This window comes from Cherax quadricarinatus, chromosome 43, assembly GCF_038502225.1.
Source record: "Cherax quadricarinatus isolate ZL_2023a chromosome 43, ASM3850222v1, whole genome shotgun sequence".
NCBI lineage: Eukaryota > Metazoa > Arthropoda > Malacostraca > Decapoda > Parastacidae > Cherax > Cherax quadricarinatus.
In genome coordinates this window covers 9,121,711-9,149,460 of record NC_091334.1, presented here as the reverse complement: position 1 = coordinate 9,149,460, position 27,750 = coordinate 9,121,711, and the positions used below count along the sequence as shown (strand labels likewise).

Genomic DNA, 27,750 nt, shown 5'->3' with positions numbered 1-27,750 from the left:
TGAGAACATCATCAAGGAAATAGGTGAAGAAGACATGGACAAGATTGTAAATTTTCAGAGAATAGGGGGGTACTTCAAGGGGAGAAAACGACCGATCAAGCTGATTCTCAGGACAGAAACAGTACGGAACAGGATCCTCCAAGAGAAACCGCGGTTGAAATACTTGGAAAAGTACATGAGGGTGTTCTTAGACAGAGACAGAACACAAACAGAACGACAGCAGCTGAGGGAGAAGACAAAAAAGCGAAAGGAGCTACGAAAGGAGACAAGGTTGGAACCAGCAGAGGTCAATCAGAGCAGAACAGAGCAGCAAGTGCAAGCACACACAGAACTATCCTCAGAACACCATCCCAACACAAACTACAATCCACACTCACAGCTTCCACCCAACACCCAGCTATAGAATCCCACAGTAAGCTACCAGGTCTCCCACCCTCACAGGCCCCCCAAACCACAGTGTTGGAAAGGAAACTGAAGGTATGGTACACAAACACTGATGGAATAACAAATAAGTGGGAGGAGTGGCACGAAAGAGTCAAAGAGGCATCACCGGACATCATAGCTCTCACAGAAACCAAGCTAACAGGTATAATAACAGATACCATATTTCCAACGGGATACCAGATCCTGAGGAAAGACAGAGGTAATGGGGGGGGAGGAGTGGCACTGTTGATCAAAAACCAGTGGAATTTTGATGAGCTGGAGAGAGGACACAGCAGAGAAGCAAGCGATTACATAGCGGGAACACTTCACTCTGGAGGTCCCAAGGTGGTAATTGCAGTGATGTATAACCCACCACAGAACAGCAGGAGGCCAAGGCAAGAGTATGACGAGAGCAATAGAGCAATGGTTGACACACTGGCTGCAGTGGCCGGAAGAGCTCATGCATGCAGGGCAAAGCTCCTGATCATGGGCGACTTTAACCACAAGGAGATCGATTGGGAGAACTTGGAGCCACATGGGGGCCAAGACACATGGAGGGCTTAGATGATGGAGGTGGTACTGGAAAACTTCATGCACCAACACGTAAGGGACACTACAAGAGAGAGAGGAGAGGATGAACCAGCAAGACTGGACCTAGTATTCACCTTGAGTAGTGCAGATATTGAGGACATCACATATGAAAGACCCCTTGGGGCCAGCGATCATGTGGTTTTAAGCTTCGAATACACAGTAGAGCTACAAGTGGAGGGAGAAGCAGGAAGGCCAGGACGAATGAAGCCAAACTACAAGAAAGGGGACTACACAGGAATGAGGAACTTCCTGGATGGGGTTCAGTGGGACAGAGAATTGGCAGGGAAGTCAGTTAATAAGATGATGGAATATGTAGCAACAATGTGCAAGGAGGCTGAGGAGAGGTTTATACCCAAGGGTAACAGGACTAATGAAAAAGCCAAGATGAGCCCATGGCTCACCCAAAGGTGCAGGGAGGCAAAAACCAAGTGTGCTAGGGAATGAAAGAAATATAGAAGGCAAAGGACCCAGGAGAATAAGGAGAGCAGTCGTAGAGCCAGAAATGAATATGCACAGATAAGAAGGGAGGCCCAATGACAATATGAAAACGACATAGCAGCGAAAGCCAAATCTGACCCAAAACTGTTATACAGCCACATCAGGAGGAAAACAACAGTCAAGGACCAGGTAATCAGGCTAAGGAAGGAAGGAGGAGAGAGAACAAGAAATGACCGTGAAGTATGTGAGGAACTCAACAAGAGATTTAAAGAAGTGTTCACAGAGGAGACAGAAGGGGCTCCAGAAAGACAGAGAGGTGGGGCACACCACCAAGTGCTGGACACAGTACACACAACCATGGAAGAAGTGAAGAGGCTTCTGAGTTAGCTAGATACCTCAAAGGCAATGGGGCCGGATAACATCTCTCCATGGGTATTGAGAGAGGGAGCAGAGGTGCTATGTGTACCCCTAACAACAATATTCAATACATCTATCGAAACAGGGAGATTGCCTGAGGCATGGAAGACAGCAAATGTAGTCCCAATCTTTAAAAAAGGAGACAGACATGAAGCAGTAAACTACAGACCAGTGTCACTGACATGTATAGTATGTAAAGTCATGGAGAAGATTATCAGGAGAAGAGTGGTGGAAAACCTAGAAAGGAATGATCTCATCAACAGCAGCCAACATGGTTTCAGGGACGGGAAATCATGTGTCACAAACCCACTGGAGTTCTATGACATGGTGACAGCAGTAAGACAAGAGAGAGAGGGGTGGGTGGATTGCATTTTCTTGGACTGCAAGAAGGCGTTTGACACAGTTCCACACAAGAGATTAGTGCAAAAACTGGAGGACCAAGCAGGGATAACAGGGAAGGCACTACAATGGATCAGGGAATACTTGTCAGGAAGACAGCAGCGAGTCATGGTACGTGGAGAGGTGTCAGAGTGGGCATCTGTGACCAGCGGGGTCCCACAGGGGTCAGTCCTAGGACCAGTGTTGTTTCTGGTATTTGTGAACGACATGACGGAAGGAATAGAATCCGAAGTGTCCCTGTTTGCAGATGACGTGAAGTTGATGAGAAGAATTCATTCGATCGAAGACCAGGCAGAACTACAAAGGGATCTGGACAGGCTGCAGACCTGGTCCAGTAATTGGCTACTTGAGTTCAATCCCACCAAGTGCAAAGTCATGAAGATTGGGGAAGGGCAAAGAAGACCGCAGACGGAGTACAGTCTAGGGGGCCAGAGACTACAAACCTCACTCAAGGAAAAAGATCTTGGGGTGAGTATAACACCAGGCACATCTCCTGAAGCGCACATCAACCGAATAACTGCTGCAGCATATGGGCGCCTAGCAAACCTCAGAACAGTATTCCGACATCTAAATAAGGAATCGTTCAGGATCCTGTACACCGTGTACGTTAGGCCCATATTGGAGTATGCGGCACCAGTTTGGAACCCACACCTAGCCAAGCACGTAAAGAAACTAGAGAAAGTGCGAAGGTTTGCAACAAGACTAGTCCCAGAGCTAAGAGGTATGTCCTACGAGGAGAGGTTAAGGGAAATCAACCTGACGACACTGGAGGACAGGAGAGATAGGGGGGACATGATAACGACATACAAAATACTGAGAGGAATTGACAAGGTGGACAAAGACAGGATGTTCCAGAGATGGGACACAGGAACAAGGGGACACAGTTGGAAGCTGAAGACACAGATGAATCACAGGGATGTTAGGAAGTATTTCTTCAGCCACAGAGTAGTCAGTAAGTGGAATAGTTTGGGAAGCGATGTAGTGGAGGCAGGATCCATACATAGCTTTAAGCAGAGGTATGATAAAGCTCACGGTTTAGGGAGAGTGACCTAGTAGCGATCAGTGAAGAGGCGGGGCCAGGAGCTCGGACTCGACCCCTGCAACCTCAACTAGGTGAGTACAACTAGGTGAGTACACACTCACACACACACACACACACACACACACACACACACACACACATACACACACACACACACACACACACACACACACATACACACTCACTCGTGCTTGAGAGAAAGTAATTGTAGTAGCTGATATTATAATTTTCTTTGTTTTTAGGATAGGGTTCTGTTGTTTGTGTTATTGTTTGTTGTCACAGATGTGTGTTTGTTGTCACAGATGTGTGTTTGTTGTCACAGATGTGTGTTTGTTGCCACAGATGTGTGTTTGTTGCCACAGATGTGTGTTTGTTGTCACAGATGTGTGTTTGTTGCAACAGTTTTGTGTTGTTGTGTATTTATCGTCAGTATTGTGTGTTTGTTATCACTGTGTTATCTTGTGTGTTTGCAGCAACATTGTAAATAATAACATTGTTATCACTCTATGGAGATAAGTTCAGCCACACAAAACTCACCGTTATCTGTAAAGATAACGCAAAATACGTAGAGTGATAACGAGCCAGGTGCGTCTCCTGGCGTTATCTTGCTCCCAGAGGACAGGTGTGCTGGGTTATAACCTGATAACTCCTCTCTTACCTGATAACTGCTATCTTCCTCCTGTGATAACAACTCCACTGCTTCTTATACTTCCCCCCATTCTGACGTCTTTATCTTGACACTTTCTTATCCTCTGAATCTAACGTCTTTATCTTGACACTTTCTTATCCTCTGATTCTGACGTCTTTTCCTTGACACTTCCTTATCCTCTGATTCTGACGTCTTTTCCTTGACACTTCCTTATCCTCTGATTCTGACGTCTTTATCTTAACACTTCCTTATCCTCTGATTCTGATGTCTTTTCCTTGACACTTCCTTATCCTCTGAATCTGATGTCTTTTCCTTGACACTTCCTTATCCTCTGAATCTGATGTCTTTTCCTTGACACTTCCTTATCCTCTGAATCTGATGTCTTTTCCTTGACACTTCCTTATCCTCTGAATCTGATGTCTTTTCCTTGACACTTCCTTATCCTCTGAATCTGATGTCTTTTCCTTGACACTTCCTTATCCTCTGATTCTGATGTCTTTTCCTTGACACTTCCTTATCCTCTGAATCTGACGTCTTTTCCTTGACACTTCCTTATCCTCTGAATCTGATGTCTTTTCCTTGACACTTCCTTATCCTCTGAATCTGATGTCTTTTCCTTGACACTTCCTTATCCTCTGATTCTGACGTCTTTATCTTAACACTTCCTTATCCTCTGATTCTGATGTCTTTTCCTTGACACTTCCTTATCCTCTGAATCTGATGTCTTTTCCTTGACACTTCCTTATCCTCTGAATCTGATGTCTTTTCCTTGACACTTCCTTATCCTCTGAATCTGATGTCTTTTCCTTGACACTTCCTTATCCTCTGAATCTGATGTCTTTTCCTTGACACTTCCTTATCCTCTGAATCTGATGTCTTTTCCTTGACACTTCCTTATCCTCTGATTCTGATGTCTTTTCCTTGACACTTCCTTATCCTCTGAATCTGACGTCTTTTCCTTGACACTTCCTTATCCTCTGAATCTGATGTCTTTTCCTTGACACTTCCTTATCCTCTGATTCTGATGTCTTTTCCTTGACACTTCCTTATCCTCTGAATCTGACGTCTTTTCCTTGACACTTCCTTATCCTCTGAATCTGATGTCTTTTCCTTGACACTTCCTTATCCTCTGAATCTGATGTCTTTTCCTTGACACTTCCTTATCCTCTGAATCTGACGTCTTTTCCTTGACACTTCCTTATCCTCTGAATCTGACGTCTTTATCTTAACACTTCCTTATCCTCTGATTCTGATGTCTTTTCCTTGACACTTCCTTATCCTCTGAATCTGATGTCTTTTCCTTGACACTTCCTTATCCTCTGAATCTGATGTCTTTTCCTTGACACTTCCTTATCCTCTGAATCTGATGTCTTTTCCTTGACACTTCCTTATCCTCTGAATCTGATGTCTTTTCCTTGACACTTCCTTATCCTCTGAATCTGATGTCTTTTCCTTGACACTTCCTTATCCTCTGAATCTGACGTCTTTTCCTTGACACTTCCTTATCCTCTGATTCTGACGTCTTTACCTTGACATTTCACTTTCTGGCTCCTAAAGTAATCTTTGATCTACTGGGGAACCTTCCCTGTTATTCCTGTATGTACCTATAGTTTTTGTCCCTAGTCTCGTGTGTGTGTGTGTGTGTGTGTGTGTGTGTGTGTGTGTGTGTGTGTGTGTGTGTGTGTGTGTGTGTGTGTGTGTGTGTGTACTCACCTAGTTGTGGTTGCAGGGGTCGAGTCACAGCTCCTGGCCCCGCCTTTTCGCTAGCCTCTACTACGTCACTCTTCCCGCTCCGTGAACTTTATCTTACATCTTCTTAAAGCTATGTATGGATCCTGCCTCCACTACATCACTTCCCAGACTATTCCACTTCCCGACAACTCTGTGACCGAAGAAATACTTCCTAACATCCCTGTGATTCATCTGAGTCTTCAACTTCCAACTGCGACCCCGTGTTGCTGTGTCCCATCTCTGGAACATCCCATCTCTGTCCACCTTGTCAATTCCTCTCAGTATTTTGTATGTCGTTATCATATCCCCCCTATCTCTCCTGTTCTCCAGTGTCGTCAGGTCGATTTCCCTCGACCTCTCCTCATTAGGTTTGCTAGGCGCCCATATGCTGCAGCAGTAATTTGGTTGATGTGCGCCTCAGGAGATGCGCCTGGTGTTATACTCACCCCAAGGTCCTTTTCCTTGAGTGAGTTTTGTAGTCTCTGGCCCCCTAGACTGTACTCCGCCTGCGGTCTTCTTTGCCCTTTCCCAATTTTAATGACTTTGCACTTGGTGGGGTTGAACTCCAGGAGCCAATTGCTGGACCAGGCCTGCAGCCTGTCCAGATCCCTTTGTAGTTCTGCCTGGTCCTCGTCTGATTGAATTCTTCTCATCAACTTCACATCATAAGCAAACAGCGACACTTCAGAGTATATTCCTTCCGTCATGTCGTTCAGCACCGGTCCTAGGACTGACCCCTGTGGAACCCCACTAGTCACAGGCGCCCACTCTGACACCTCGCCACGTACCATGCCTCACTGCTGTCTTCCTGACAGGTATTCCCTGATCAATTGTAGTGCCTTCCCTGTTATCCCTGCTTGGTCCTCCAGTTTTTGCACCAATCTCTTGTGTGGAACTGTGTCAAACGCCTTCTTGCAGTCCAAGAAAATGCAATCTACCCACCCCGCTCTCTCTTGTCTTACTGCTGTCACCATCATAGAACTCCAGTAGGTTTGTGACACTGTGTGTGTGTGTGTGTGTGTGTGTGTGTGTGTGTGTGTGTGTGTGTGTGTGTGTGTGTGTGCGTGTACTCACCTATTTGTACTCACCTATTTGTGGTTGCAGGGGTAGAGTCATAGCTCCTGGCCCCGCCTCTTCACTGATTGCTACTAGGCCCTCCCTCTCCCTGCCTCATGAGCCTTATCATACCTCGCCTTAAAACTATGTAAGGTGTGTGTGTGTGTGTGTGTGTGTGTGTGTGTGTGAACATGATAACACAACACCATAACAGTGGTGTTATCTTGGTTCCCTGGCTGTTATCACCTCTCTGAGTGAGGCGGCGCCTCTCATCTACACACACCCTTGATTACACTTGAGTGAGCACTGCAGATAACACAAGATATCAAATATTAACATGCGCGCGCAGCTAATAACTCCGCCTCCATAACAAACCTACCAAATTTCACTTGACGATAACGAGACCGATAATGAAAACAGCGTTATCAGCGAGTGTACTGGTCTGGATATACTGGTCTGGATATACTAGTCTGGATATACTGGTCTGGATATACTGGTCTGGATATACTGGTCTGGATATACTGGTCTGGATATACTGGTCTGGATATACTGGTCTGGATATACTGGTCTGGATATGCCGGTCTGGATATACTGGTCTGGATATACTGGTCTGGATATACTGGTCTGGATATACTGGTCTGGATATACTGGTCTGGATATACTGGTCTGGATATACTGGTCTGGATATACTGGTCTGGATATACTGGTCTGGATATGCCGGTCTGGATATACTGGTCTGGATATACTGGTCTGGATATACTGGTCTGGATATACTGGTCTGGATATACTGGTCTGGATATACTGGTCTGGATATACTGGTCTGGATATGCCGGTCTGGATATGCCGGTCTGGATATACTGGTCTGGATATACTGGTCTGGATATACTGGTCTGGATATACTGGTCTGGATATACTGGTCAGGATATACTGGTCTGGATATACTGGTCTGGATATACTGGTCTGGATATACTGGTCAGGATATACTGGTCAGGATATACTGGTCTGGATATACTGGTCTGGATATACTGGTCTGGATATACTCGTCAGGATATACTGGTCTGGATATACTGGTCTGGATATACTGGTCTGGATATACTGGTCAGGATATACTGGTCTGGATATACTGGTCTGGATATACTGGTCTGGATATACTGGTCTGGATATACTGGTCTGGATATACTGGTCAGGATATACTGGTCTGGATATACTGGTCTGGATATACTGGTCTGGATATACTGGTCTGGATATACTGGTCTGGATATACTGGTCTGGATATACTGGTCAGGATATACTGGTCTGGATATACTGGTCAGGATATACTGGTCTGGATATACTGGTCTGGATATACTGGTCTGGATATACTGGTCTGGATATACTGGTCTGGATATACTGGTCTGGATATACTGGTCTGGATATACTGGTCTGGATATACTGGTCTGGATATACTGGTCTGGATATACTGGTCTGGATATACTGGTCAGGATATACTGGTCTGGATATACTGGTCTGGATATACTGGTCTGGATATACTGGTCAGGATATACTGGTCTGGATATACTGGTCTGGATATACTGGTCTGGATATGCCGGTCTGGATATACTGGTCTGGATATACTGGTCAGGATATACTGGTCTGGATATACTGGTCAGGATATACTGGTCTGGATATACTGGTCTGGATATACTGGTCTGGATATACTGGTCTGGATATACTGGTCTGGATATACTGGTCTGGATATGCTGGTCTGGATATGCTGGTCTGGATATACTGGTCTGGATATACTGGTCTGGATATACTGGTCTGGATATACTGGTCAGGATATACTGGTCTGGATATACTGGTCTGGATATACTGGTCTGGATATACTGGTCAGGATATACTGGTCTGGATATACCGGTCTGGATATACTGGTCTGGATATACTGGTCTGGATATACTGGTCTGGATATACTGGTCAGGATATACTGGTCTGGATATACCGGTCTGGATATGCTTGTCTGGATATACTGGTCTGGATATACTGGTCTGGATATGCTGGTCTGGATATACTGGTCTGGATATACTGGTCTGGATATACTGGTCTGGATATACTGGTCTGGATATACTGGTCAGGATATACTGGTCTGGATATACTGGTCTGGATATACTGGTCTGGATATACTGGTCAGGATATGCTGGTCTGGATATACTGGTCTGGATATACTGGTCTGGATATACTGGTCTGGATATACTGGTCTGGATATACTGGTCTGGATATGCTGGTCTGGATATACTGGTCTGGATATACTGGTCTGGATATACTGGTCTGGATATACTGGTCTGGATATACTGGTCAGGATATACTGGTCTGGATATACCGGTCTAGATATGCTGGTCTGGATATACTGGTCTGGATATGCTGGTCTGGATATACTGGTCTGGATATACTGGTCTGGATATACTGGTCTGGATATACTGGTCAGGATATGCTGGTCTGGATATACTGGTCTGGATATACTGGTCTGGATATACTGGTCTGGATATACTGGTCTGGATATACTGGTCTGGATATACTGGTCTGGATATACTGGTCTGGATATGCTGGTCAGGATATGCTGGTCTGGATATACTGGTCAGGATATGCTGGTCTGGATATACTGGTCTGGATATACTGGTCTGGATATACTGGTCTGGATATACTGGTCTGGATATACTGGTCTGGATATACTGGTCTGGATATACTGGTCTGGATATACTGGTCTGGATATACTGGTCAGGATATACTGGTCTGGATATACCGGTCTAGATATGCTGGTCTGGATATACTGGTCTGGATATACTGGTCTGGATATACTGGTCTGGATATACTGGTCTGGATATACTAGTCTGGATATACTGGTCTGGATATACTGGTCTGAATATACTGGTCTGGATATACTGGTCAGGATATACTGGTCTGGATATACTGGTCTGGATATACTGCTTTGGATATACTGGTCAGGATATACTGGTCAGGATATAATGGTCTGGATATACTGGTCTGGATATACTGGTCTGGATATACTGGTCTGGATATACTGGTCTGGATATACTGCTTTGGATATACTGGTCAGGATATACTGGTCAGGATATAATGGTCTGGATATACTGGTCTGGATATACTGGTCTGGATATACTGGTCTGGATATACTGGTCAGGATATAATGGTCTGGATATACTGGTCTGGATATACTGGTCTGGATATACTGGTCAGGATATACTGGTCTGGATATACCGGTCTGGATATACCGGTCTGGATATACTGGTCTGGATATACTGGTCTGGATATACTGGTCTGGATATACTGGTCAGGATATACTGGTCTGGATATACTGGTCTGGATATACTGGTCAGGATATACTGGTCTGGATATACCGGTCTGGATATGCTGGTCTGGATATACTGGTCTGGATATACTGGTCTGGATATACTGGTCTGGATATACTGGTCTGGATATACTGGTCTGGATATACTGGTCAGGATATACTGGTCTGGATATACTGGTCAGGATATACTGGTCTGGATATACCGGTCTGGATATGCCGGTCTGGATATACTGGTCTGGATATACTGGTCTGGATATACTGGTCAGGATATACTGGTCTGGATATACTGGTCTGGATATACTGGTCTGGATATACTGGTCTGGATATACTGGTCTGGATATACTGGTCTGGATATACTGCTTTGGATATACTGCTCTGGATATACTGCTCTGGATATACTGCTCTGGATATACTGGTCAGGATATAATGGTCTGGATATACTGGTCTGGATGTACTGGCCTGGATATACTGGTCAGGATATACTGGTCAGGATATACTGGTCTGGATATACTGGTCAGGATATACTGGTCTGGATGTACTGGTCTGGATATACTGGTCAGGATATACTGGTCAGGATATACTGGTCTGGATATACTGGTCTGGATATACTGGTCAGGATATACTGGTCTGGATGTACTGGTCTGGATATACTGGTCTGGATATACTGGTCAGGATATACTGGTCAGGATATACTGGTCAGGATATACTGGTCAGGATATACTGGTTTGGATATACTAGTCTGGATATACTGGTCATGATATACTGGTCAGTGGTCAGTCGTCACGTAAGGTCACAGACCCTGAGCTGCTTTGGGGATTAGCGTGGACGGTTACAAAGCATGGCTTGCTTCTGCAGTGTTTTAAAAATTGAGGTTGGAGAGTTGAAGGAGGAGGTCTTGCTTCTCCAGGAGGAGATTAGGAGGCTGAAGGTCCACCTCAATGGGTCTGGGAGAGAGTGTGAGGTGGCTGGAGTTGTGGGGAATGAGGCTTCTAGCAGTGAGGTGCAGTCTGTCTCTCGCTGTGAGGAGGCTGTAGTGGGGGAGGTAGCAACGGCTACCAGCAGTGAGGTGCAGCCCAGCACCTGCTACAAGTGGCGAGTGGTTCACAGTAATGGGAGGCGCATCAGAGTAAGGAAAGTTAAGAGTGAAGATCTGAAGGTAGGAAATCGCTTCTCTGTTCTTCAGGATGAATGTACTTCAGTGGCCAGTGAAGGTAAGGGTACTACTACCCCTGCTAATGGAGGTAAGTGCATTCTTGTGGTTGGTGACTCTCAGGTAAGATATATTGACCGTGCTTTTTGTAATAGGAATAAGAAGATGAGAGATAGAGTGTGCTTCCCTGGAGCTGGTGTTGGGGACATTGTCAACAGGCTGGATAATATCATGTCAGGTAATGGGAACAAGCCCATTATCTGTCTCAGTGCTGGTGGAAATGATATTGGGAAGGGTAGGAGAGAAGAGCTGCTAGATAAGTACAGGTCAGCTATAGATTTCATTAAGTCTAAGGGAGGGATCCCAATCATATGTAGCATCTTGCCTAGAAGGGGAGTAGGAAATGAATGGTTGTCTAGGGCAATTGGTGTAAATTGCTGGCTAGACAGATACTGCAAGGAACTTGCAATCCCATTCATTGACAACTGGAACAACTTTTATGGCAAACATGATATGTATGCAAGGGATGGGGTACATCTCTCTGGGGCAGGGGTGGTAGCACTTGCAGACTCGATTGAGAAGGCCATTGGTGAAATGCCTATGATTTTAAACTGATGGAAGATAGAGGTATGGGTGTGTGTGGGAAACAAGCAGGTTGCAACACTAGGGTTGGAAACAGTAAATGTATAAAAGGCATTCAGCATGAAGTTATAAAGACAATAGATCAGGTCAGCAAACAAAGGGGGACAGCAGAGGGCAGCAAGGGACTAACTCCCTTAAGGTTTACTATACTAATAGCAGGAGTGTAAAAAATAAGATAGATGAGCTAAGATTAATTGCAAGTGCAGGAAACATAGATATTATTGCTATAACAGAGACCTGGCTCAATCTGAAAGATAGAGAGATGCCCTCTGAATGTCACATACAAGGCTATAAATTATTCCACACTGACAGGGTCAACAGGAAAGGTGGTGGAGTAGCGATGTATGTGAGAGACGATTTAAATTGTTGTGTTAGACAAGATATTAAATTAGCGTCAGCCACTGAATCTGTTTGGTTACAGCTTCTCGAGGGCCGAGAAAAACTAATTTTGGGTGTGATTTACAGGGCCCCAAATCTTGATAGGGAGTGCAGTAAACTTCTATGGGACGAAATTCGTAAGGCATCTACATACGAAAATGTTGTGCTAATGGGAGATTTCAACTATAGACAGATTGACTGGAACAATTTGACAGGAAATTTAGAGTCAGGTGACTTTCTTGATACGATCCAGGATTGTTTTTTAAAACAGTTTGTGACAGAGCCAACTAGGGGAAATAACCTCCTTGACTTGGTTCTTGCCAGTAGGGAAACACTAATTAATAATCTTGAGGTTAATGATGAGCTTGGGGAAAGTGATCACAAATCACTCAGTTTTAATATATCATGGAATTCCCCTAATAATGGCAATCAAGTCTCCGTCCCTGACTTTCGCTTGGCTGATTTCATAGGACTGAAAAATTACTTAGGTGGGCTGAACTGGAATGACCTGACTAAGGGTCGGGTAGGTGGTGATGGTTGCCGATATGATGCTTTCCAGGGCATAGTTCTAGCTGCTCAGTCAAATTATGTTCCAAATAGGGAAATCAGATCAAACAAAAATGATCCTAAATGGATGAACAATAGATTAAAATATCTGATTGGTCAAAAGAGAGGCATATATAGGCAAATCAAAAGAGGAGAGGGGCAATTAAGAAATCGATATATTCAGTTAAAGAGAGAAATAAAAAAGGGAATTAGAAAAGCAAAAAGAGATTATGAGAAAGTTGCAAGAGAATCGAAAACTAACCCAAAAGGATTCTTTCAGGTATACAGAAGTAAGATCAGGGACAAGATAGGCCCACTCAAAAGTTCCTCGGGTCAGCTCACTGACAGTGATAAGGAAATGTGTAGAATTTTTAACACATACTTCCTCTCAGTTTTTACACAGGAGGATACCAGCGATATTCCAGTAATGATAAATTATGTAGAACAGGACGATAATAAACTGTGCACGATTAGAGTCACAAGTGACATGGTCCTTAGGCAAATTGATAAATTAAAACCTAACAAATCCCCAGGCCCTGATGAACTGTATGCAAGGGTTCTAAAGGAATGTAAAGAGGAGCTTAGCACACCTTTGGCTAATCTTTTCAACATATCACTACAAACTGGCATGGTGCCAGATAAGTGGAAAATGGCAAATGTGATACCTATTTTCAAAACAGGTGACAGGTCCTTAGCTTCGAACTATAGACCAATAAGCCTAACCTCCATAGTGGGAAAATTTATGGAATCAATAATTGCCGAGGCAGTTCGTAGCCACCTTGAAAAGCATAAATTAATCAACGAATCTCAGCATGGTTTTACAAAGGGGCGTTCCTGCCTTAAGAATTTATTAACTTTTTTCACTAAGGTATTTGAGGAGGTAGATCATGGTAATGAATATGATATTGTGTATATGGACTTCAGTAAGGCTTTTGACAGGGTCCCACATCAGAGACTATTGAGGAAAATTAAAGCACATGGAATAGGAGGAGAAATTTTTTCCTGGATAGAGGCATGGTTGACAAATAGGCAGCAGAGAGTTTGCATAAATGGGGAAAAATCAAAGTGGGGAAGCGTCACGAGCGGTGTTCCACAGGGGTCAGTGTTGGGCCCCCTGCTGTTCACAATATACATAAACGACATAGATGAGGGCATAAAGAGCGACATCGGCAAGTTTGCCGATGACACCAAAATAGGCCGTCGAATTCATTCTGACGAGGACATTCGAGCACCCCAGGAAGATTTGAATAGACTGATGCAGTGGTCGGAGAAGTGGCAGATGCAGTTTAATATAGACAAATGCAAAGTTCTAAATGTTGGACAGGACAATAACCATGCCACATATAAACTAAATAATGTAGATCTTAATATTACGGATTGCGAAAAAGATTTAGGAGTTCTGGTTAGCAGTAATCTGAAACCAAGACAACAGTGCATAAGTGTTCGCAATAAAGCTAACAGAATCCTTGGCTTCATATCAAGAAGCATAAATAATAGGAGTCCTCAGGTTGTTCTTCAACTCTATACATCCTTGGTTAGGCCTCATTTAGATTATGCTGCACAGTTTTGGTCACCGTATTACAGAATGGATATAAATTCTCTGGAAAATGTACAAAGGAGGATGACAAAGTTGATCCCATGTATCAGAAACCTTCCCTATGAGGATAGACTAAGGGCCCTGAAACTGCACTCTCTAGAAAGACGTAGAATTAGGGGGGATATGATTGAGGTGTATAAATGGAAGACAGGAATAAATAAAGGGGATGTAAATAGTGTGCTGAAAATATCTAGCCTAGATAGGACTCGCAGCAATGGTTTTAAGTTGGAAAAATTCGGATTCAGGAAGGATATAGGAAAGTACTGGTTTGGTAATAGAGTTGTGGATGAGTGGAACAAACTCCCAAGTACCGTTATAGAGGCCAGAACGTTGTGTAGCTTTAAAAATAGGTTGGATGTGGGTGGGTGTGAGTTGGACCTGATAGCTTGTGCTACCAGGTCGGTTGCTGTGTTCCTCCCTTAAGTCAATGTGACCTGACCTGACTAGGTTGGGTGCATTGGCTTAAGCCGGTAGGAGACTTGGACCTGCCTCACATGGGCCAGTAGGCCTTCTGCAGTGTTCCTTCGTTTTTATGTTCTTATGTTCTTATATACTGGTCTGGTTATACTAGTCTGGATATACTGGTCAGGATATACTGGTCAGGATATACTGGTCAGGATATACTGGTCAGGATATACTGGTCTGGATATACTAGTCTGGATATACTGGATATACTATATTGGATATACTATGCAAGTATTTAAGTCAATCTGAGAGATTGTCTTATTGTGTGATAGTTGTTGTTTGAATGATGGTTGGTGTGATTCCTTCCACTTGGGTTCCCCTGCCTCGCAGCCGTTAATCTTATTACGCCTTAAAGTGGCTGGTGTGATCTTGGGTAGTGGTAGGTGGATGGTATTGGTGGTTAGTGATAGTGGTAGGTGGATGGTATTGGTGGTTAGTGATAGTGGTAGGTGGATGGTATTGGTGGTTAGTGATAGTGGTAGGTGGATGGTATTGGTGGTTAGTGATAGTGGTAGGTGAATGGTATTGGTGGTTAGTGATAGTGGTAGGTGAATGGTAGTGGTGGTTAGTGACAGTGGTAGGTGGATGGTATTGGTGGTTAGTGATAGTGGTAGGTGGATGGTATTGGTGGTTAGTGATAGTGGTAGGTGAATGGTATTGGTGGTTAGTGATAGTGGTAGGTGGATGGTATTGGCGGTTAGTGATAGTGGTAGGTGGATGGTATTGGTGGTTAGTGATAGTGGTAGGTGGATGGTATTGGTGGTTAGTGATAGTGGTAGGTGAATGGTATTGGTGGTTAGTGATAGTGGTAGGTGAATGGTATTGGTGGTTAGTGATAGTGGTAGGTGGATGGTAGTGGTGGTTAGTGATAGTGGTAGGTGGATGGTATTGGTGGTTAGTGATAGTGGTAGGTGGATGGTAATGGTGGTTAGTGATAGTGGTAGGTGGATGGTATTGGTGGTTAGTGATAGTGGTAGGTGGATGGTATTGGTGGTTAGTGATAGTGCTAGGTGGATGGTATTGGTGGTTAGTGATAGTGGTAGGTGGATGGTATTGGTTAGTGATAGTGGTAGGTGAATGGTATTGGTGGTTAGTGATAGTGGTAGGTGAATGGTATTGGTGGTTAGTGATAGTGGTAGGTGAATGGTATTGGTGGTTAGTGATAGTGGTAGGTGGATGGTATTGGTGGTTAGTGATAGTGGTAGGTGGATGGTATTGGTGATTAGTGATAGTGGTAGGTGGATGGTATTGGTGGTTAGTGATAGTGGTAGGTGGATGGTATTGGTGGTTAGTGATAGTGGTAGGTGGATGGTATTGGTGGTTAGTGATAGTGGTAGGTGAATGGTGTTGGTGGTTAGTGATAGTGGTAGGTGGATGGTATTGGTGGTTAGTGATAGTGGTAGGTGGATGGTATTGGTGGTTAGTGATAGTGGTAGGTGGATGGTATTGGTGGTTAGTGATAGTGGTAGGTGGATGGTATTGGTGGTTAGTGATAGTGGTAGGTGGATGGTATTGGTGGTTAGTGATAGTGGTAGGTGGATGGTATTGGTGGTTAGTGATAGTGGTAGGTGGATGGTATTGGTGGTTAGTGATAGTAGTAGGTGGATGGTATTGGTGGTTAGTGATAGTAGTAGGTGGATGGTATTGGTGGTTAGTGATAGTGGTAGGTGAATGGTATTGGTGGTTAGTGATAGTGGTAGGTGAATGGTATTGGTGGTTAGTGATAGTGGTAGGTGGATGGTATTGGTGGTTAGTGATAGTGGTAGGTGGATGGTATTGGTGGTTAGTGATAGTGGTAGGTGGATGGTATTGGTGGTTAGTGATAGTGGTAGGTGAATGGTATTGGTGGTTAGTGATAGTGGTAGGTGGATGGTATTGGTGGTTAGTGATAGTGGTAGGTGGATGGTATTGGTGGTTAGTGGTAGTGGTAGGTGGATGGTATTGGTGGTTAGTGATAGTGGTAGGTGGATGGTATTGGTGGTTAGTGATAGTGGTAGGTGGATGGTATTGGCGGTTAGTGATAGTGGTAGGTGGATGGTATTGGTGGTTAGTGATAGTGGTAGGTGGATGGTATTGGTGGTTAGTGATAGTGGTAGGTGGATGGTATTGGTGGTTAGTGATAGTGGTAGGTGGATGGTATTGGTGGTTAGTGATAGTGGTAGGTGGATGGTATTGGTGGTTAGTGATAGTGGTAGGTGGATGGTATTGGTGGTTAGTGATAGTGGTAGGTGGATGGTATTGGCGGTTAGTGATAGTGGTAGGTGGATGGTATTGGTGGTTAGTGATAGTGGTAGGTGGATGGTATTGGTGGTTAGTGATAGTGGTAGGTGGATGGTATTGGTGGTTAGTGATAGTGGTAGGTGGATGGTATTGGTGGTTAGTGATAGTGGTAGGTGGATGGTATTGGTTGTTAGTGATAGTGGTAGGTGGATGGTATTGGTGGTTAGTGATAGTGGTAGGTGGATGGTATTGGTGGTTAGTGATAGTGGTAGGTGGATGGTATTGGTGGTTAGTGATAGTGGTAGGTGGATAGTATTGGTGGTTAGTGATAGTGGTAGGTGGATGGTAGTGGTGGTTAGTGATAGTGGTAGGTGGATGGTATTGGTGGTTAGTGATAGTGGTAGGTGGATAGTATTGGTGGTTAGTGATAGTGGTAGGTGGATGGTATTGGTGGTTAGTGATAGTGGTAGGTGGATGGTATTGGTGGTTAGTGATAGTGGTAGGTGGATAGTATTGGTGGTTAGTGATAGTGGTAGGTGGATGGTAGTGGTGGTGGTGGTAATAGTGATGGTGAGAGAGGTATGAAGGAAGTTGTGGTGGTGGAGGGAGGGAAGGAGGGGGGGGAGGAATGATGAAGGAGGGGGGGGAGTGAAGGTTCACCTGGGGCAGGGGCATCGACCTTCCTGCAGGAGAGTGTAAAGGTCAAGTTCACCTGCCTTCAGGAGACCCTCCACTTGTGTGTGTATATGTACGTGTGTGTGTGTACTCACCTAGTTGTGGTTGCGGGGGTCGATTCACAGCTCCTGGCCCCGCCTCTTCAACTGGCCGCTACTCAGTCACTCTTCCCGCTCCGTGAGCTTTATCATACCTCTTAAGGCTATGTATGGATCCTGCCTCCAGTACATCACTACCCAGGCTAATCCACTTCCTAACAACTCTGTGACTGAAGAAATACTTCCTAACATCCCTGTGTGTGTGTTTACTCAAATAGTTGTTTATGCAGGGGTTGAGTCACATCTCCTGACCCCATCTCTAGCCTCTCGTGAACCGGTTTTACTGACAGATGTTGTGGTGTGCCAAGTGTTGTGGTGTGACAGGTGTTGTGGAGTGACAGGTGTTGTGGTGTGCCAGATGTTGTGGTGTGCCAAATGTTGTGGTGTGACAGGTGTTGTGGTATGACGGATATTGTGGTGTGCCAGGTGTTGTGGTGTGCCAGGTGTTGTGTTTTGACAGGTGCTGTGGTGTGCCAGGTGTTGTGGTGTGCCAGGTGTTGTGGTTTGACAGGTGTTGTGGTGTGCCAGGTGTTGTGGTGTGACAGGTGTTGTGGTGTGCCAGGTGTTGTGGTGTGCCAGGTGTTGTGGTGTGCCAGGTGTTGTGGTGTGCCAGGTGTTGTGGTTTGACAGGTGTTGTGGTGTGCCAGGTGTTGTGTGACAGGTGTTGTGGTTTGACAGGTGTTGTGGTGTGCCAGGTGTTGTGGTGTGACAGGTGTTGTGGTGTGCCAGGTGTTGTGGTTTGACAGGTGCTGTGGTGTGACAGGTGTTGTGGTGTGCCAGGTGTTGTGGTTTGACAGGTGTTGTGGTGTGCCAGGTGTTGTGGTGTGACAGGTGCTGTGGTGTGCCAGGTGTTGTGGTGTGCCAGGTGTTGTGGTGTGCCAGGTGTTGTGGTGTGCCAGGTGTTGTGGTTTGACAGGTGTTGTGGTGTGCCAGGTGTTGTGGTGTGACAGGTGCTGTGGTGTGCCAGGTGTTGTGGTGTGCCAGGTGTTGTGGTGTGACAGGTGCTGTGGTGTGCCAGGTGTTGTGGTGTGCCAGGTGTTGTGGTGTGCCAGGTGTGTTCTGCACGGTGAACGCTCAGGTAACGGTGATCATCAAGGAACATCTGGAGGAACTCTCTCACTTCAGTATAAAAACAATACTGGCACACCACGCTGATGTTAGGTAAAAGGACACAAGTGCAACTAATGTGACATTTTATCATGGCAACGTTTCGCTCACCAGGAGCTTTAAGCTGTTAAAAACAATCCACTGAGACAGAGACTATATATATATATATATATATATATATATATATATATATATATATATATATATATATATATATATATATAGTTTGTAACAGCTTGACAAAGCTCCTGGTGAGCGAAACGTTGCCACGATAAAATGTCACATCAGTTGCACTTGTGTCCTTTTACTTAACATATTGTGGATAAGTCTACCAACACTATTAGAGAGGAAGCTTACATCACAACCAAGGTTTATGTGTAAAGGTGTGTCAAGGCTTGCTGTAGTGTTCCACAGAGTACCTCACAAGACACTGGAACAGGAACTAGAACAGGAGGTAGCAATAACAGGGAAAGCACAACAGTGGATCAAGCAATATGTAGCAAGAAGGAAACAACGGGTAATTGTCGTGGAGGAGGACTTGGGATGGGCGAGTGTGATGAACGGGGTCCCTCGAGGATCAGTACTGGGACCAGTACTGTTTTTTGTGTGTGTGAATGACATAACAGAAGAAATGGAGTCAGAATGTCACTGTTGGTAGATGATGTTAAACTGATGAGGAGAATACAAACAGTAAGATACCAGGAGAGATTATATATATGTGTCTGGATAAGCTGCAAGATTGGTCTGACAAGTGGCTGTTAGAGTTTAACCCCAGAATATGCAAAGTTAGAAAAATTACAGAAGGTCAAAACCGACTGGAAATAAAGAACAAGTTCAGGAGACAAAGGCTGCAAACCTTTCCTGAAGGAGGACCTGGGGGTGAGCATAGCTCCCAGCATATCACGTGAGACACACGTCAACCAAATAATCTCAGCAGTAAACGCTATACTGACTTATTGAAGATCAGGTTTCATGAACTTCAACAAGGAATCATTGACAACACTATACACAGCATGTTAGGTCCATCCTGGAGTACACAGCGCCAGTATTGAACCCACATCTGATAAAATATGTCAAGAAGCTGGAAAAAGGGCAAAGGTTTGCAAGGAGACTAGTCCTAGAGCTGAGAGGTAGAGTTATAAGGAGAGACTAGAGGAACTAAACCTGACCACACTATGAGGAGGACCAGAGGAGACATGATTGACGTACAAAATACTGAGAGGAATTAACAGGGTGGACAGACGTCGTACGAAAGGCCAGATGAGTCACAGGGATGTTAGGAAATACTTGTTTAGCTCCAGTAGAGCGACCTAGACATTGAAGTGGTAAAGTCAGACTCCATACATAGTTAAAAGAATAGGTATAATAGCCAGGAGAGAGTGAACCCAGTAGTAACCAGCGAAGAGGCGGGGCCAGGAGCTGACACACCAAATTTTTGAGAGATGTGACACATCATCAAGGGGTCACAACTGGAAGTTGAGTCACAGGGATGTTAGGAAGTGTTATAGAGTTGTCAGGAAGTGGAACAATCTGGAGAGTGATGTAGTGGAGGCAGGATCCATACATACCTATAAGAAGAGGTATGATAAAGCTCATGGAGCAGGAAGAGAGTGGATCTAGTAACGAAGAGGCGAAGCCAGGAGCTGTGACGCAACCCCTGCAACCACATATGGGTGAGCACACCCTGTGTGTCATAAATCTCACGGTGTTCCACAAGTGATTGGTACAAGAGAGAGAGAGAGAGAGACAGGTGGGTGGGTGGACTGCATGTTCCTGGGCTGGACGCAGCAATGTAACACCTACACTGGAATCTGATACTCTTCAGAGGAATCTTCAACAAACACGAAGGAATTTAACGCTCTACGAAGAACCTTGATACTGTATGAAGGAATCTGATACTCTATGAAGGAATCTAACACTGAAGGAATCTTACACTATGTGAAGAAATCTAACACTATATGAAGGAATCTTACACTATATGAAGGAATCTAACACTATAGGAAGGAATCTAACACTATATGAAGGAATCTTACACTATATGAAGGAATCTGACACTGAGGGAATCTTACACTATGTGAAGGAATCTAACACTATATGAAGGAATCTTACACTATATGAAGGAATCTGACACTATAGGAAGGAATCTAACACTATATGAAGGAATCTTACACTATATGAAGGAATCTAACACTATAGGAAGGAATCTGACACTATATGAAGGAATCTGACACTGTATGAAGGAATCTGACACTGAAGGAATCTTACACTATATGAAGGAATCTTACACTATATGAAGGAATCTAACACTATATGAAGGAATCTAACACTATATGAAGGAATCTTGCACTATATGAAGGAATCTGACACTATATGAAGGAATCTGACACTATTTGAAGGAATCTTACACGATATGAAGGAATCTGACACTGAAGGAATCTTGCACTATATGAAGGAATCTGTTCCACAAGGCACAGTAATCGCTCCCATCTTGTTCCTCATCCTCATATCTGACATAGACAAGGATGTCAGCCACAGCACCGTGTCTTCCTTTGCAGATGACATCCGAATCTGCATGACAGTGCCTTCCATTGCAGACACTGCAAAGCTCCAGGCGGACATCAACCAAATCTTTCAGTGGGCTGCAGAAAACAATATGAAGTTCAACGATGAGAAATTTCAGTTACTCAGATATGGTAAACATGAGGAAATTAAATCTTCATCAGAGTACAAAACAAATTCTGGCCACAAAATAGAGCGAAACACCAACGTCAAAGACCTGGGAGTGATCATGTCGGAGGATCTCACCTTCAAGGACCATAACATTGTATCAATCGCATCTGCTAGAAAAATGACAGGATGGATAATGAGAACCTTCAAAACTAGGGAGGCCAAGCCCATGATGACACTCTTCAGGTCACTTGTTCTATCTAGGCTGGAATATTGCTGCACACTAACAGCACCTTTCAAGGCAGGTGAAATTGCCGACCTAGAAAATGTACAGAGAACTTTCACGGCGCGCATAACGGAGATAAAACACCTCAATTATTGAGAGCGCTTGAGGTTTCTAAACCTGTATTCCCTGGAACGCAGGAGGGAGAGATACATGATTATATACACCTGGAAAATCCTAGAGGGACTAGTACCGAACTTGCACACGAAAATCACTCACTACGAAAGCAAAAGACTTGGCAGACGATGCACCATCCCCCCCAATGAAAAGCAGGGGTGTCACTAGCACGTTAAGAGACCATACAATAAGTGTCAGGGGACCGAGACTGTTCAACTGCCTCCCAGCACACATAAGGGGGATTACCAACAGACCCCTGACAGTCTTTAAGCTGGCACTGGACAAGCACCTAAAGTCAGTTCCTGATCAGCCGGGCTGTGGCTCGTACGTTGGTTTGCGTGCAGCCAGCAGCAACAGCCTGGTTGATCAGGCTCTGATCCACCAGGAGGCCTGGTCAAAGACCGGGCCGCGGGGGCGTTGACCCCCGGAACTCTCTCCAGGTAAACTCCAGGTAATATGAAGGAATCTAACACTATATGAAGGAATCTTACACTATATGAAGGAATCTGACACTGAAGGAATCTTACACTATATGAAAGAATCTGACACTATATGAAGGAATCTAAAACTATATGAAGGAATCTAACACTATATGAAGGAATCTGACACTATATGAAGGAATCTTACACTATATGAAAGAATCTGACACTATATGAAGGAATCTAACACTATATGAAGGAATCTAACACTATATGAAGGAATGACACTATATGAAGGAATCTAACACTATATGAAGGAATGACACTATATGAAGGAATCTGACACTATATGAAGGAATCTCACACTATATGAAGGAATCTAACACTATATGAAGGAATCTGATACTGAAGAAATCTTGCACTATATGAAGGAATCTGATACTGAAGAAATCTTGCACTATATGAAGGAATCTAACACTATATGAAGGAATCTAACACTATATGAAGGAATCTAACACTATATGAAGGAATCTTACACTATATGAAGGATTCTAACACTATATGAAGGAATCTGATACTATATGAAGGAATCTGACACTATATGAAGGAATCTAACACTATACGAAGGAATCTAACACTATATGAAGGAATCTAACACTATATGAAGGAATCTTACACTATATGAAGGATTCTAACACTATATGAAGGAATCTGACACTATATGAAGGAATCTAACACTATATGAAGGAATCTGACACTATATGAAGGAATCTGATACTGAAGAAATCTTGCACTATATGAAGGAATCTGATACTGAAGAAATCTTGCACTATATGAAGGAATCTAACACTATATGAAGGAATCTGATACTGAAGAAATCTTGCACTATATGAAGGAATCTGATACTGAAGAAATCTTGCACTATATGAAGGAATCTAACACTATATGAAGGAATCTAACACTATATGAAGGAATCTAACACTATACGAAGGAATCTAACACTATATGAAGGAATCTAACACTATATGAAGGAATCTGACACTATATGAAGGAATCTAACACTATATGAAGGAATCTGACACTATATGAAGGAATCTATCATTATATGAAGGAACCTAACACTATATGAAGGAATCTAACATTATATGAAGGAATCTGACACTATATGAAGGAATCTGACACTATATGAAGGAATCTAACACTATATGAAGGAATCTGACACTATATGAAGGAATCTAACACTATATGAAGGAATCTGACACTATATGAAGGAATCTAACACTATATGAAGGAATCTGACACTATATGAAGGAATCTGGCTATATGAAGGAATCTGACACTATATGAAGGAATCTAACACTATATGAAGGAATCTGACACTATATGAAGGAATCTAACACTACATGAAGGAATCTGACACTATATGAAGGAATCTAACACTATATGAAGGATTCTAACACTATATGAAGGAATCTAACACTATATGAAGGAATCGAACACTATATGAAGGAATCTAACACTATATGAAGGATTCTAACACTATATGAAGGAATCTAACACTACATGAAGGAATCTGACACTATATGAAGGAATCTAACACTATATGAAGGATTCTAACATTATATGAAGGAATCTAACACTATATGAAGGAATCTGACACTATATGAAGGAATCTAACACTATATGAAGGAATCGAACACTATATGAAGGAATCTAACACTATATGAAGGATTCTAACACTATATGAAGGAATCTAACACTATATGAAGGAATCTGACACTATATGAAGGAATCTAACACTATATGAAGGAATCTAACACTATATGAAGGAATCTGACACTATATGAAGGAATCTAACACTATATGAAGGAATCTGACACTATATGAAGGAATCTAACACTATATGAAGGAATCTAACACTATATGAAGGAATCTAACACTATATGAAGGAATCTAACACTATATGAAAGATTCTAACACTATATGAAGGAATCTAACACTATATGAAGGAATCTAACACTATATGAAGGAATCTAACACTATATGAAGGAATCTAACACTATATGAAGCAATCTAACACTATATGAAAGATTCTAACACTATATGAAGGAATCTAACACTATATGAAAGATTCTAACACTATATGAAAGATTCTAACACTATATGAAGGAATCTAACACTATATGAAGGAATCTAACACTATATGAAGGAATCTAACACTATATGAAGGAATCTAACACTATATGAAAGATTCTAACACTATATGAAGGAATCTAACACTATATGAAGGAATCTAACACTATATGAAGGAATCTAACACTATATGAAGGAATCTAACACTATATGAAGGAATCTAACACTATATGAAGGAATCTAACACTATATGAAGGAATCTAACACTATATGAAGGAATCTAACACTATATGAAGGAATCTAACACTATATGAAGGAATCTAACACTATATGAAAGATTCTAACACTATATGAAGGAATCTAACACTATATGAAAGAATCTAACACTATATGAAGGAATCTGACACTATACGAAGGAATCTAACACTATATGAAGGAATCTAACACTATATGAAGGAATCTAACACTATATGAAGGAATCTAACACTATATGAAGGAATCTGACACTAAAGGAATCTTGCACTATATGAAGGAATCTAACACTATATGAAGGAATCTAACACTATATGAAGGAATCTGACTATATGAAGGAATCTGACACTATATGAAGGAATCTGAAGCTATAAGAAGGAATCTTACACTATATGAAGGAATCTTACACTATATGAAGGAATCTAACACTATATGAAGGAATCTTACACTATATGAAGGAATCTAACACTATATGAAGGAATCTAACACTATATGAAGGAATCTAACACTATATGAAGGAATCTTACACTATATGAAGGAATCTAACACTATATGAAGGAATCTAACACTATATGAAGGAATCTTGCACTATATGAAGGAATCTTACACTATATGAAGGAATTTAACACTATATGAAGGAATCTAACACTATATGAAGGAATCTGACTATATGAAGGAATCTGACACTATATGAAGGAATCTAACACTATATGAAGGAATCTGACTATATGAAGGAATCTAACACTATATGAAGGAATCTAACACTATATGAAGGAATCTAACACTACATGAAGGAATCTGACTATATGAAGGAATCTGACACTATATGAAGGAATCTGAAGCTATAAGAAGGAATCTTACACTATATGAAGGAATCTTGCACTATATGAAGGAATCTAACACTATATGAAGGAATCTAACACTATATGAAGGAATCTTACACTATATGAAGGAATTTAACACTATATGAAGGAATCTAACACTATATGAAGGAATCTGACTATATGAAGGAATCTGACACTATATGAAGGAATCTGAAGCTATAAGAAGGAATCTTACACTATATGAAGGAATCTTACACTATATGAAGGAATCTAACACTATATGAAGGAATCTTACACTATATGAAGGAATTTAACACTATATGAAGGAATCTAACACTATATGAAGGAATCTAACACTATATGAAGGAATTTAACACTATATGAAGGAATCTAACACTATACGAAGGAATCTAACACTACATGAAGGAATCTAACACTATATGAAGGAATCTAACACTATATGAAGGAATCTAACACTATACGAAGGAATCTAACACTACATGAAGGAATCTAACACTATATGAAGGAATCTAACACTATATGAAGGAATCTAACACTATACGAAGGAATCTAACACTACATGAAGGAATCTAACACTATATGAAGGAATCTAACACTATACGAAGGAATCTAACACTATATGAAGGAATCTAACACTATATGAAGGAATCTAACACTGTATGAAGGAATCTAACACTATATGAAGGAATGTTGCACTATATGAATGAATCTAACACTACATGAAGGAATCTAACACTATACGAAGGAATCTAACACTATATGAAGGAATCTAACACTATATGAAGGAATCTAACACTATATGAAGGAATGTTGCACTATATGAATGAATCTAACACTGTATGAAGGAATCTAACACTATATGAAGGAATCTAACACTATATGAAGGAATCTAACACTATACGAAGGAATCTAACACTATATGAAGGAATCTAACACTATATGAAGGAATCTAACACTGTATGAAGGAATCTAACACTATATGAAGGAATCTAACACTATATGAAGGAATCTGACACTATATAAAGGAATCTAACACTATATTAAGGAATCTAACACTATATGAAGGAATCTAACACTATATGAAGGAATCTGACACTATATGAAGGAATCTGACACTATATAAGGAATCTAACACTATATGAAGGAATCTGACACTATATGAAGGAATCTTACACTATATGAAGGAATCTGACACTATATAAGGAATCTAACACTATATGAAGGAATCTGACACTATATGAAGGAATCTGACACTGAAGGAATCTGACACTATATGAAGGAATCTGACACTATATAAAGGAATCTAACACTATATGAAGGAATCTAACACTATATGAAGAAATCTAACACTATATGAAGGAATCTAACACTATGTGAAGGAATCTGACACTGAAGGAATCTTGCACTATATGAAGGAATCTAACACTATATGAAGGAATCTTACACTATATGAACGAATCTAACACTATATGAAGGAATCTGACACTATATGAAGGAATCTGACACTATATGAAGGAATCTGACACTGAAGGAATCTGACACTATATGAAGGAATCTGACACTGAAGGAATCTAGCACTATATGAAGGAATCTAACACTATATGAAGAAATCTAACACTATATGAAGGAATCTAACACTATGTGAAGGAATCTGACACTGAAGGAATCTTGCACTATATGAAGGAATCTAACACTATATGAAGGAATCTTACACTATATGAACGAATCTAACACTATATGAAGGAATCTGACACTATATGAAGGAATCTGACACTATATGAAGGAATCTAACACTATATGAAGGAATCTGACACTATATAAAGGAATCTAACACTATATGAAGGAATCTAACACTATATGAAGGAATCTGACACTATATGAAGGAATCTGACACTATATAAGGAATCTAACACTATATGAAGGAATCTGACACTATATAAGGAATCTAACACTATATGAAGGAATCTGACACTATATGAAGAAATCTGGCACTATATGAAGGAATCTGACACTATATGAAGGAATCTGACACTAAGGAATCTAACACTATATGAAGGAATCTGACAC

General features: G+C 42.1%; 1 protein-coding gene across 2 annotated transcripts in view; it reads left to right on the top strand.

Moving 5' to 3' along the window:
- LOC128694245 (repulsive guidance molecule B) overlaps nt 1-27,750 on the top strand; it is a 329,138-nt gene that overhangs the window by 242,797 nt on the left and 58,591 nt on the right. The gene's annotated exons all lie outside the window — the stretch shown is intronic.